Raw genomic sequence first — 11266 nt, 5'->3', positions numbered from 1 at the left:
TTCGAAGGAAAAGATTTGTTGTCTTTTGTTGTCCATGTGTGCAGAAAGCAGGAATTAATAAAGACAGAACCACCGGAGTCATTAATTGAAAGAAAGGAGACACATTAACTAGGAGCTCATGGCTCGGGAACAAAAAAAAAGGGCAACAACAACATTTATTCCAGTAGGGGCTATCATCAGATGCCAATCTTTGCAGAACCTGTCGACGAATGTTTTTATGCCCCAGCCTAACCCGATGAGGATATAAGGATGCGGAATAAGGAATCAGGGTCAACCAGAAGCCTTTAAACCAAAAATTGATTCAAACCGGTTCAAGGAGTCTGACCTGCGTTAGGGTTGCGTCACGTAGCTATAAGTTGCGTGACGACACTAGTAGTTGCGTCACGCAACTCTAACCAGGATGACATCACTTGGACAAGCCCGTGTAACTGTTTTTGCTTTTTGTGTGGATACGCAGCAACTGTACGAAAAGTGAGCTGCGTCACGCAGCTCTCGGGTCCATCACGCAGCTGTTAGTTGCGTGACGTAGCTTTGTTCTGTTGCCCTACCCATATAAATACAACATTTTTATGCTTTAAACGGGACTTCTTGAAAAAATTGAGAGCAATTCTTTGAGAAACAAAAAGAGCATTTGCGGCTAGGGTTTCTACAAGAACTCTTTTGAGTCATCTTGAAGAAAAACGAAGCATTAGAGATTAAATAGGTTGAAAACAAATCACAAAAAAAAGAAAAGAAAAGAGAGAAAAAGAAAAGAAAAAGGAGTTTTTGGTTAAAACTTTGCAAAAGGGCTTTCTGTGATCCTGAAACAACGTTCTTAAGACATCCAAAACTCGTGCAATCCTCAAATCTGAGGGTTAGGTAATCATCTAAACCCTCCTCCTTATTCTTAGTTGTTTAATCTATTAAATATCTTGTTTTATTAGTGTTTGGTTAGTTTGGTATTGATTAAGTAATATTCTGCCCATTATTGAGTGTTTCTGAGTAATATTAAACAACTGTTGATAAAAAAAACATGTAAAAAGGGTAGTTTGAAAGGTATTTACGGACCAGAGCAGCTGCATCACGCAGCTACTACCTACGTGATGCAACTGTTCATGTCCAAAAGAAGTTGACTTTGTCTGGATCACCTGCGTGATGGAACTGTTCGTGATCAATAAGTTTATTTCATTTATGTTTTGTTCTTTAATATATGTTTTAAATAAGTGATTGATGAATCTGGGAATTTTGATAAAGTCACGAACAGATACGTCACGCAAATAGGAGTTCCGTCACGCAACTGTTCTTCATAGAACAGCTGCGTGACGCAACTGTTCTAGGGTTCTAGAATTGTTTCATTTTTTCGTGTAATTAAATAAAAGTTTTTATTTTTAAATTCAAGAAATAACCAATAATGGGCAGATTATGATTAATCATATCAAATAGGTTAGTATTTTATTATGCATGTTTATGGGATTTTAGGGTTTATTATGTTTTAATTAAGTAGAATATATGGCAAATTCGGTTTGTGGCCCGCCTTTAACCATAAGGCAAGAGCTGGTCTTTTAATTATTTTGGCTATGGATGGATGATTAATGTGGTTTGAATGGTTATGAATGCAATGAATGGATCTATTTGGGACGATTAATTAATTTTCCACATACGAGCTCGGTTCGATTTGTTCAGATTGGGTTTAATTAAATAAATTGGCTTTTCTAAAATAAAATAAATTAGAAATTATAGGTTAAAAAGAGGTCGGTTTTTCGGGCGTCGGCTTCTAATGGGTCGACGTACCCAATTCCCTTCCCTAGAATCGCACGTGGTGCGCCTGACCAGTTTTTCAAACAAATTGACCTTAAATAAAATTGGGTTAAATGAAGTCACTTTTATAAAATAAAATTGGAAACGGTCCCATTGCCGAAATAATGGGTGGTGACTCAAATGTTTTATAAGACCGATTTATCGGCATCGTATCCAAAAATGTTTTGTCACCATTTATTTAGATAAAAAAATCATATTTCCACATTCAAATAAAAATTCAAAAGTTTTCCGAGGTCCTTCCGGGGTTCGGATCTCATGGGCGAAAACAGATTGTCGACTCCGCTGGGGATTCGCATCCACTAATCCCCGGTTATTTTTAATAACTAAGTGGTTGCAATTAGGAATTGACTCTAAAAGCCTACATTTTCTAAATAAAATTGGTTAGAAAGCCGTTGGAAAATTTTTAATCGTCCGTATGTGCTTAATTGCTTTATTTTTGCTTTTTAGGATTTTTGCATCCATACCGCATTTCTCTCTTCTCACCACTTTCTACCCATAATACCCTTCGGTACTGTTGTTAACTTTGACGCTGGATCTAGCCTAAACCTCGCGTTTTAGGTACATCGATCCGAGAATTAGCAATACTACCAACCGCAAGCTTAGTACCTTCAAGGTGCATCAAAAGGAGTAGGCCCAACAAAGCCCGAATCCTGTTTGCGGAACCCAGACTTTGTAAGCCTAATAAGACTAAAGCTAATGCATATAGTCAACAGCCTAGTCACTTCCCCTAAGGAACACCTGATTCTATTTGCTGTTATTATTGTCGCATTCATTTCCGAGAGTTTGTATCGTCAATCTCAAAACCCCCTGTTGGTTGTCGAGATTAGACCAATTCCTAGGAAACAGATGTCGGAATTTATACCAATGGAATCCGTGTGTGGGAGAAATAAGGTTGGAAGGCATGCATTTCCCAACTCCCGTTCCCCTGTATGTTATAAACTGTACATATGTTGTGACATTCATGCACCATGTAACATTTTGCTTTTCAGCCATGCATTAATAAGAGCTAATGATTGGTATGGACGTTTGACCTTGATTTTGAGACTGGACATCAAATTCGTTTTGAATAATATAATGCAATCACTTATAGCGAATTTATATCCGAAAGAAAAGGGAGATATAAGGGGGTTGCGATTCCTTTGTATCTTCACATTTCTCGCATTATCTGAAAGCAAGTGAGAGATTACAAAATTTGTAACTAATCAAAATAAGATCCTGCTTGGGACCATATGTTCCGAGGCAAAAAGTAAGGGTACAAAAAAATGATAATAAAAAGTATCCCGCTCGGAAATTCTTTCATTCCGAGGCAAAAGTTACGACAGATAATGCCAGAAATGTTTAAATACAAAATAAGTTATTGCCATGTTATTCACACCGAATTTCGGGTCCAGTCGTTGAAATCGAGATCTTATTTCCATACCGGTCGTTAGCACATTAGAACTGCATTTCTCATTCTATGTGTTGTTATTTCTCATGCATACACGCAGGACCCATTTTAACTCAGATGCTTATATCTATCAGTCAGAATTGATCCTTCCTGGGAAATCACCTCGAGAGCTTGGCAACGATGCCCTAGTCAACGTTTGGTCAGAGTGTCCCCAATCCCTGAGCCTACTCCAGTTAGTCCTGTGATTCACTCAAGTTTGTCAGTTTCAGATTCAGATTTGGTAGAGATGGTTGATAATACTCCGAATGAGACCGGGTTCTCCCCAGCCCAGATGAAGACTATCACTAAATTATTGCTGCTGCCCTTGCTCATGATAGAGCCCAGAATCAGGTTCCACCTGGTGACGCATAATTTTATGCCCCCACCAAACCCGATGATGATATAAGGATGCGGAATAGGGAATCACGGTCAACCAGAAGTGTTTTTAAACCAAAATTTGATTTAAGCCGGTTTAAGGAGTCTGACCCGCGTTAGTGTTGCGTCACGCAGCTATCACCTGCGTGACGATACTCATAGTTGCGTCACGCTACTCTAACCAGGATGACATCACTTGGACAGGCCCGTGTAACGATTTGCACTGTTTGTATGGATACGTGGCAACTATACGAAAAGTAAGCTGCGTCACGCAGCTCGCGGGTCCGTCACGCAGCTGCTACCTGCGTGACGCAACTTTGTAATACAACTTTTTATGTTTTAAACGAGACTTTTTTTTTCACTTTTCTCTGGACTTTGGCATTTTTTAAACTTAGAGAAATCTTATTGTGGCTAGGGTTTTCCCCAAGAACTCTAGTGAGTAACCTTGAGGAAGATCAAGCTATTAGAGATATAGATTGAAACTTAAAAACCAAAAGTCATAAAAAGAGAAAAAAGAGAAAAAAGAAGAAAAGAAAAGTTTTATTGTTGAAACTTGGTACTAAACGCTTCTGGGATCGTGGAGTTCCATTCCTAAATCATCTAAACCATATGCAATCCTCGAATTTGAGGTTAGGTAACTATCTAAACTTTCCTTTTCATTTTTAGTTGTTTATTTGTGAAATATCTTATTTTCTTAGTATTTGATTAGTTTGGTTTTGATTAAGCCACATTTTGCCCATTTTTGAGTGTTTCTGAGTTATATTAAACATCTGTTAATAAAAAGAACACGTAAAAAGAGTAGTTTGAATGGTAGTTACGGACTAGAGCAGCTACGTCACACGGCTACTACCTGCGTGACGCAACTGTTCATGTCCAAAAGACCTTGACTTTGCTTGGACCACCTGCGTGACAGAACTGTTCGTGCGCATAGTTTTTATTTTGTTTTTATATTTTTATTTAATATTATGTCTTAACTGAATAATCAATGAATCTAGAGATTTTGATAAGGTCACGAACAGTCGCGTCACGCAACTGTTCTCCATCGAACAGCTGCGTGACGCAGCTGTTCTAGGGTTCAGAATACTTTTTTATTTTATTTTAATTTCATGACATTAAATAAATGTTTAACTTTAATTTAAGAAATGACCAATAATGGGCAGATTGTGTTCTAATCAAATCAAACAAATTAATTTACTATGATTTTGAGATTTTAGGATTTATTATTTATATTGTTTAAATTGTATTATTAAATCCGGTTTGTGGCCAGCCTTTAACCATAAGGCAAGAGCGGGTCTTTTAATTATTTTTACTATGAGTGGATGATTGATGTGATTATGATTGATTATGAATGCAATGAATGAATCTATTTGGGACGATTAATTAATTTTTCACATAGGAACTCGGTTCGATTTAATCGGGTTGGGTTTAATTAAATAATTTGGCTTTTCTAAAATAAAATCAATTAGAAATTGTAGGTTAAAAGAGGTCGATTTTTCGGGCGTCGGCTTCCAACGGGCCGACGTACCCAATTCCCTTACCTAGAACTGCACACGGTTCGCCTGACCAGTTTTTCAAATAATTGGTCTTAAATAAAAATTGGGTTAAATGGAGTCATTTTTATAAATTAAAATCGGAAATGGTCCCATTGCCGAAATAATGGGTGGCGACTCAAATATTTTATAAGACCGATTTATCGGCACCGCGTTTCCCAAAAGGTCTTAACACCATTTTCCAATAATAATTCTAAACAAATAAAAAGAAGTTTTCCGAGGTCCTTTTCCGGGGTTTTAAGGGATCTCAACTCTCCATAAAAAAATAATAAAAATATGGGAGGGGGGCGAAAACAGATTGGCGACTCTGCAGGGGATTTTTGCACCCACTAATCCCCGGTTATTTTTAATAATTAAGTGGTTGCAATTAGGAATTGACTCTAAAAGTCTACTTTTTCTAAATAAAATTGATTAGAAAAGCTGATGGAAAATTGTTAATCGTCCGTATGTGCTTAATTGCTTTATTTTCTTTTTTAGGATTTTTTGCATTCATACCGCATTTCTCTCTTCTCATCACATTCTACCCGTATCACCCTTCGGTACTGGTGTTAACTTTGACGGTGGATCTAGCCTAAACCTCGCATTTTAGGTGCATCCATCTGAGAATTAACATTACTATCAACCGCAAGCTTAGTACCTTAAAGGTGCATCAAAAGGAGTAGGCCCAACAAAGCCCGAATCCTGTTTGCGGAACCCAGACTTTGTAAGCCTAATAAGACTAAAGCTAATGCATATAGTCAACAGCCTAGTCACTTCCCCTAAGGAACACCTGATTCTATTTGCTGTTATTATTGTCGCATTCATTTCCGAGAGTTTGTATCGTCAATCTTAAAACCCCCTGTTGGTTGTCGAGATTAGACCAATTCCTAGGAAACAGATGTCGAAATTTATACCAACGGAATCCGTGTGTGGGAGAAATAAGGTTGGAAGGCATGCATTTCCCAACTCCCGTTCCCCTGTATGTTATAAACTGTACATATGTTGTGACATTCATGCACCATGTAACATTTTCTTTTTCAGCCATGCATCAATAAGAGCTAATTTTCGGTATGGACATTTGACCTTGGTATTGAGACTGGACCTCAAATTCGTTTTGAATAATAAAATACAATCACTTATAGCGAATTTATACCCAAAAGAAAAGGGAGATATAAGGGGGTTGCGATTCCTTTGTATTTTTACATTTCTCACATTATCTGAAAGTAAGTGAGAGATTACAAAATTTGTAACAAAATAAAATAAAATCCTGCTTGGGGCCATATGTTCCAAGGCAAAAAGTAAGGATACAAAAAATACACAATGAAATAAAAAAATAACAAAAATCCCGCTCGGAAATTCTTTCATTCCGAGGCAAAAGTTAGGGATTCGAGAGAAAATAGTCAATCCTAAATCCAAAAGGAACGGTCGACGACAGATAATGACCGAAATGTTCAAATACAAAATAAGTTATTGCCATATTATTCACACCGAATTTTTGGATCCAATCGTTGAAATTGAGATCTTATTTCCATACTGGTCTTTAGCACATTAGAAATGCATTTCTCATCCTATGTGCTTTCATTTTCTCATGCATACATGAAGGACCTACTTTAACTTAGATATTTTTGCCAGAATTGATCCTTCCCGGGAAACTGCTTCGAGAGCTTGGAACCGACGCCCTAGTCAGTGCTTAGTTAGAATATCCCCAATCCCCGAGTTTACTCCAGTCAGTTCCGTGGATTATTCAAGTTTGTCGGATTCAGATTCCGATTCAGACCCAGTAGAAATGGCTGATGATATGGAGAATGAGCCCGGATTTTCTCAAGCCCAGATAAGAACTATTGCTCAGATAGTGGCTACTGCTCTCGCCCAAGATAGGGCACAAAATCAAACTCCTCCCGCATCAAGCAGCCAACCTGTGGTTGAAGAGAGACAAATCCCAGAACCTGCTTCAGATAATCAGGCCTCTGTGGGAAACACTGTCCTAATCGGGAATGATCTAATCAAGTAACTTGCTGAGTTGAAAGACAAGGTTGAGAAAATGTCTGTAGTGAAGGAAAAGGACCCGATCACCAACTTTCATATAACTGAATATGTCTTGCATCCAACCAGCTCCACTTCGTTCAAAACATTCAAGCATACTGTGTTTGAGGGAGATAACGACCCCCGCTCCCATCTGTCTGAATTCCTCCGGGTTTCTCAAATGAACCGATACAATGAGGTGGATGTTTTATGGGCATTCCCACAAACACTACATAAGGATTATCGAAGGTGGTTTGATGGTCTAGATGTGGAGATACAGAAGAATTGGGTCAAGCTGCAAACCGCTTTTCTTAAGCACTTTAAGACTAATGAGAGTGACGAATTTGACTTGCGTGATTTGGAGAGTCTGAGACTGTTTTCGCCGAAATCCCGAACCCCGGAAGGATTCCGAAAAACGTCTTTTTATTTTGTTTATTATTGTTTTGGAAAAAAGGTGATAAAAAATCTTTTTGGATATGCGATGCCGATAAATCGGTCTTATAAATCATTTTAGTCGCCACCCATTTTTTTCTGCAATGGGACCGTTTTTCAATTTTATTTTATAAAAGTGACTCCATTTTAAACCCTAATTTTATTCAAGGCCTATTATTTAGAAAAACTGGTCAGACGAACCAATGAGGTTCTAGGTAAGGGAATTGGGTACGTCGGCCCGTTGGAAGCCGACGCCGGGAAAAACCGACCTCTTTTAACCTACAATTTCTAATTTATTTTAATTTAGAAAAGCCAATTTATTCTATTTATTTAAACCCAACCCGAGTAAATCGAACCGAGTTCCTATGTGGAAAATTAATTAATCGTCCCAATCAAATCTAATTATCACATAGCAATTATTCAAATTAAAGCAATTAAATCAAAGCGATCAAACCAAATAAATAAAAAGACCCGCTCTTGCCTTATGGTTAAAGGCGTGTAACATCCCTTCCCGGTCCACCCGTAAACCCGAATGAACCGAGTCGAGACACTACAATCTGGTTGACTCTATGTCCTGTCATGCTGATATCATAATGTATACTGACTATACTATCATGCTGTTGCTTTCTACATTAGTACTGTGCTTAATATTTACACGACATTATACTAGTGTCCAAAAGGAAATGGGCCCAACTATATGTCCTGTACATGCCATGATAAATATAGACAGAATGAAAATATCAAAATGAGTAGCTACCCTGAAGACTGGATCTTCAAAAGATGAACTGCAGCAGTTGTAAGATGATTCTCTACGGTCCAGACCCAAAACCTACGAGTTAAACAAGTAATTCGCTGAGCAAATAAAGCTCAGTGGATATCTCAACTTATAAATAAACATGCAAGCACACATATCATTATACTTTCATGATATCAATGTATAAATAAACATATAAGCACATATTGCATTAGCTTTTCAGTAGTTTACTTACTGTTCATTATGCCGTATGACTTATGAAATTTTTACATCATATAAGTGAGAAATAATATAATCTCCGAACTGTATGGCTCCATAAGGTTACAGTGAAACCGAAGAGATAAGAAGAACTGTATGAATACTTTATGAAACTGGATGAATACTGGATGGCTGGGCTGATATGGCCCATATATAATCATATCCACTCAACGGCCTGTAGCCGGAGTACCAAACTGTATGGGGCGCAGATCTGCTATCCTATGTCGCGACATAGTCTTATCTACATGGTTTCTGCCTAACCTCAATGGAGCATATTATCGGTATTTCAAGAATACAAAACAAAAGCATATTCAATTCTTCATCAAATTCATAACCCATGTTGTTTACCTGTATGCTGTCTCATTCTTTCATGCTTAAAGAGGATATCATAGATAAATCGAAGTAAAAGCACACAAGTGATAATTTGCATGGAAATCTAATTGATGCACCCGTGAGGCAACTTGTACCAATCATTAGATCACTTAATTTCTACCAGTCAGTTTAAGGAATTTATTGCTATTAATGTAACTCAACTCAGAAGGGTCAAATTCAGTAGTAAATCTTAGGTTGCATGAAGCTACATATGCATGCCAACAACATTTCTAATGTAGCCTTGAAATATGACAGGGCAGCCTGCACATGTTTCACAAATTCTAGCATAACTCTATAGTCAGAAGTCCAATTGCAGTAAATCTAAATTCTATTGTTAGATAACACATTAAGGTACAACTTTGTCTTCTATCCCATCTCTGAATTACGTTGGTAAGGTAGTCAAATATTGAGCTCAAGTAGCAACTGCCAGTCTGCCCAGCTGTTGGTTTCCAGCCTGCATAGTTTGTACTATTGTGGTCATATCTCTCAATTTATACCTCCAATTTAGATGATTATACATTCTATGGTTAGATAACACATTAGGCTACAAATTTGTCTTCTACCACATCTCTTAATTACGTTGGTAAGGTAGTCAAATATTGAGCTCAAGTAGCAACTGCCAGCCTGCCCAGCTATTGGTTTCCAGCCTGCACAGGTTATACTATTTTGGTCACAGCTCTCAATTTATAACTCCAATTTAGGTGATTTTACATTCTATGGTTAGATAACACATTAGGATACAAATTTGTCTTCTACCACATCTCTTAATTTCGTTGGTAAGGTAGTCAAATATTTACCGAAATGAGCAACTTCCAGTCCGTCCAGACTGTTGATTTCCAGCCTGCACAGTCTGTACTATTTTGGTCATATCTCTCAATTTATAACTCCAAATTAAGTGATTCAAAAACTCATGGACATTTAAAACATAGAGGAACAAATAACTCTTCTATACCACTTCCTAATTCCATCGTTAACCAGAGTCAAAATTAGGGTGAAATTACTGGTCAGTGGTCCAACAAACTTGGTTCAGCATGAATTCAATATCTATTTCATTCATTCAATTCATCCCATGCATTATCACCATTTACAGACCTCTAATTCAACATTCAGTAATATATTTTTTCATTATCAACACACTACACAAGTATTCATGCAAGAAAATGTGAAAAACTAAAAGAGATATCAAACCTTCAACCAAAAGAGCTTTAAAGCTTCTTCTTAACTTCCTTTTCCTCCTACTTTGAGCTCCCCTCTCCTATACATAATAACTCTTATAAATCATCTAAAATATCACAAAAGTATGAACTTTAAGAAAAGCTACTTACTTGGATAGAGTTCTAGGTTGAATTTAGTGTTTAAATCACATGAAAATTGATGGAGAAAGGAAGGAGATGAAGAGAAAGATGAAGGAGATAAAGAGGAAGATGAAGATGAAGAAGACGTTGAAGATGAAGATGAAGAAAATGAAGAAAGCAAACTGAAATGGAAGTCTCGTATACTTCCCAACTATCTCTTTAATTGTATGGTACAATTACCAAATAATACCTATATTTTCTACATGTTACATTTTAATACCTCAACTTAATATTTTAGTGCAAGTAAGTCCTACTCCTTATACTTTAATATTTTTGTTTTATGCAAGTAAGTCCACTTCTCTTACTTATTTAAGTTACATCCCATTCTACCCCACTCTAGAGTTAAATGGCTCGAACCGGGTTCTAGTTCGGCCCGACTCGACTCGACTCTATGCAACTACTCGATTCAGTAGGATGTCACAAGGCGGGCAACAAACCGAACTGAAAATATTAAATCAAATAAATAAATGACCCGCTCTTGCCTTATGGTTTAAGGCGGGCAACAAACCGAACCTAAAATACATTCTACCCGATTTAAATCCAACCCATAAACCCAAAATCATGCATATTTATTATTTAACACTAGAAATGCAAATTGTTAATAAACATGCAAATTAATCTTAAATATAAAAAAATCAACAAACTTAATTTTATTTTTCATTTAAACATAAATTGCAAAATTCATATAAATAAACACATAAAATTACATTTTAGTATTCTAAGTTTATTTAAACTGTGATATGTTCATAATTGGGCATTTTCAAATTTATTGAAGAAATTAGATTTTATTTTCGTATAAAATTTAATATTATTTTTTTATTTTTTTTATTTTTCTGGAAAAATCGATGAACAGTCGCGTGACACAACTGTTCTTGGATGAACAGTCGCGTGACACAACTGTTCTTCATGAGCAGTGAATAGTGCACAGTCGCATGACGCAACTGCA

The 11266-nt window shown here is 36.8% G+C and overlaps 1 long non-coding RNA gene across 1 annotated transcript; it reads right to left on the bottom strand.

Annotated features, from left to right (window-relative positions):
• Positions 1-8359: 8359 nt before the first annotated feature.
• On the bottom strand, positions 8360-10427 carry LOC149496889 (uncharacterized). The gene is made up of 3 exons (XR_016320351.1): positions 10291-10427; positions 10154-10220; positions 8360-8410 (listed from the first exon to the last, which is right to left on the bottom strand). It is a non-coding gene; the product is annotated as an uncharacterized LOC149496889 (long non-coding RNA).
• Between the last annotated feature and the right edge of the window lie 839 nt (positions 10428-11266).

Source organism: Jatropha curcas, chromosome 4 (assembly GCF_041381405.1).
Source record: "Jatropha curcas cultivar XTBG-Jc1 chromosome 4, XTBG_Jcur_1.0, whole genome shotgun sequence".
Taxonomy (NCBI): Eukaryota; Viridiplantae; Streptophyta; class Magnoliopsida; order Malpighiales; family Euphorbiaceae; genus Jatropha; species Jatropha curcas.
Note: the sequence above shows the minus strand (reverse complement) of the source record. Positions and strands in the feature narration are given on the sequence as shown.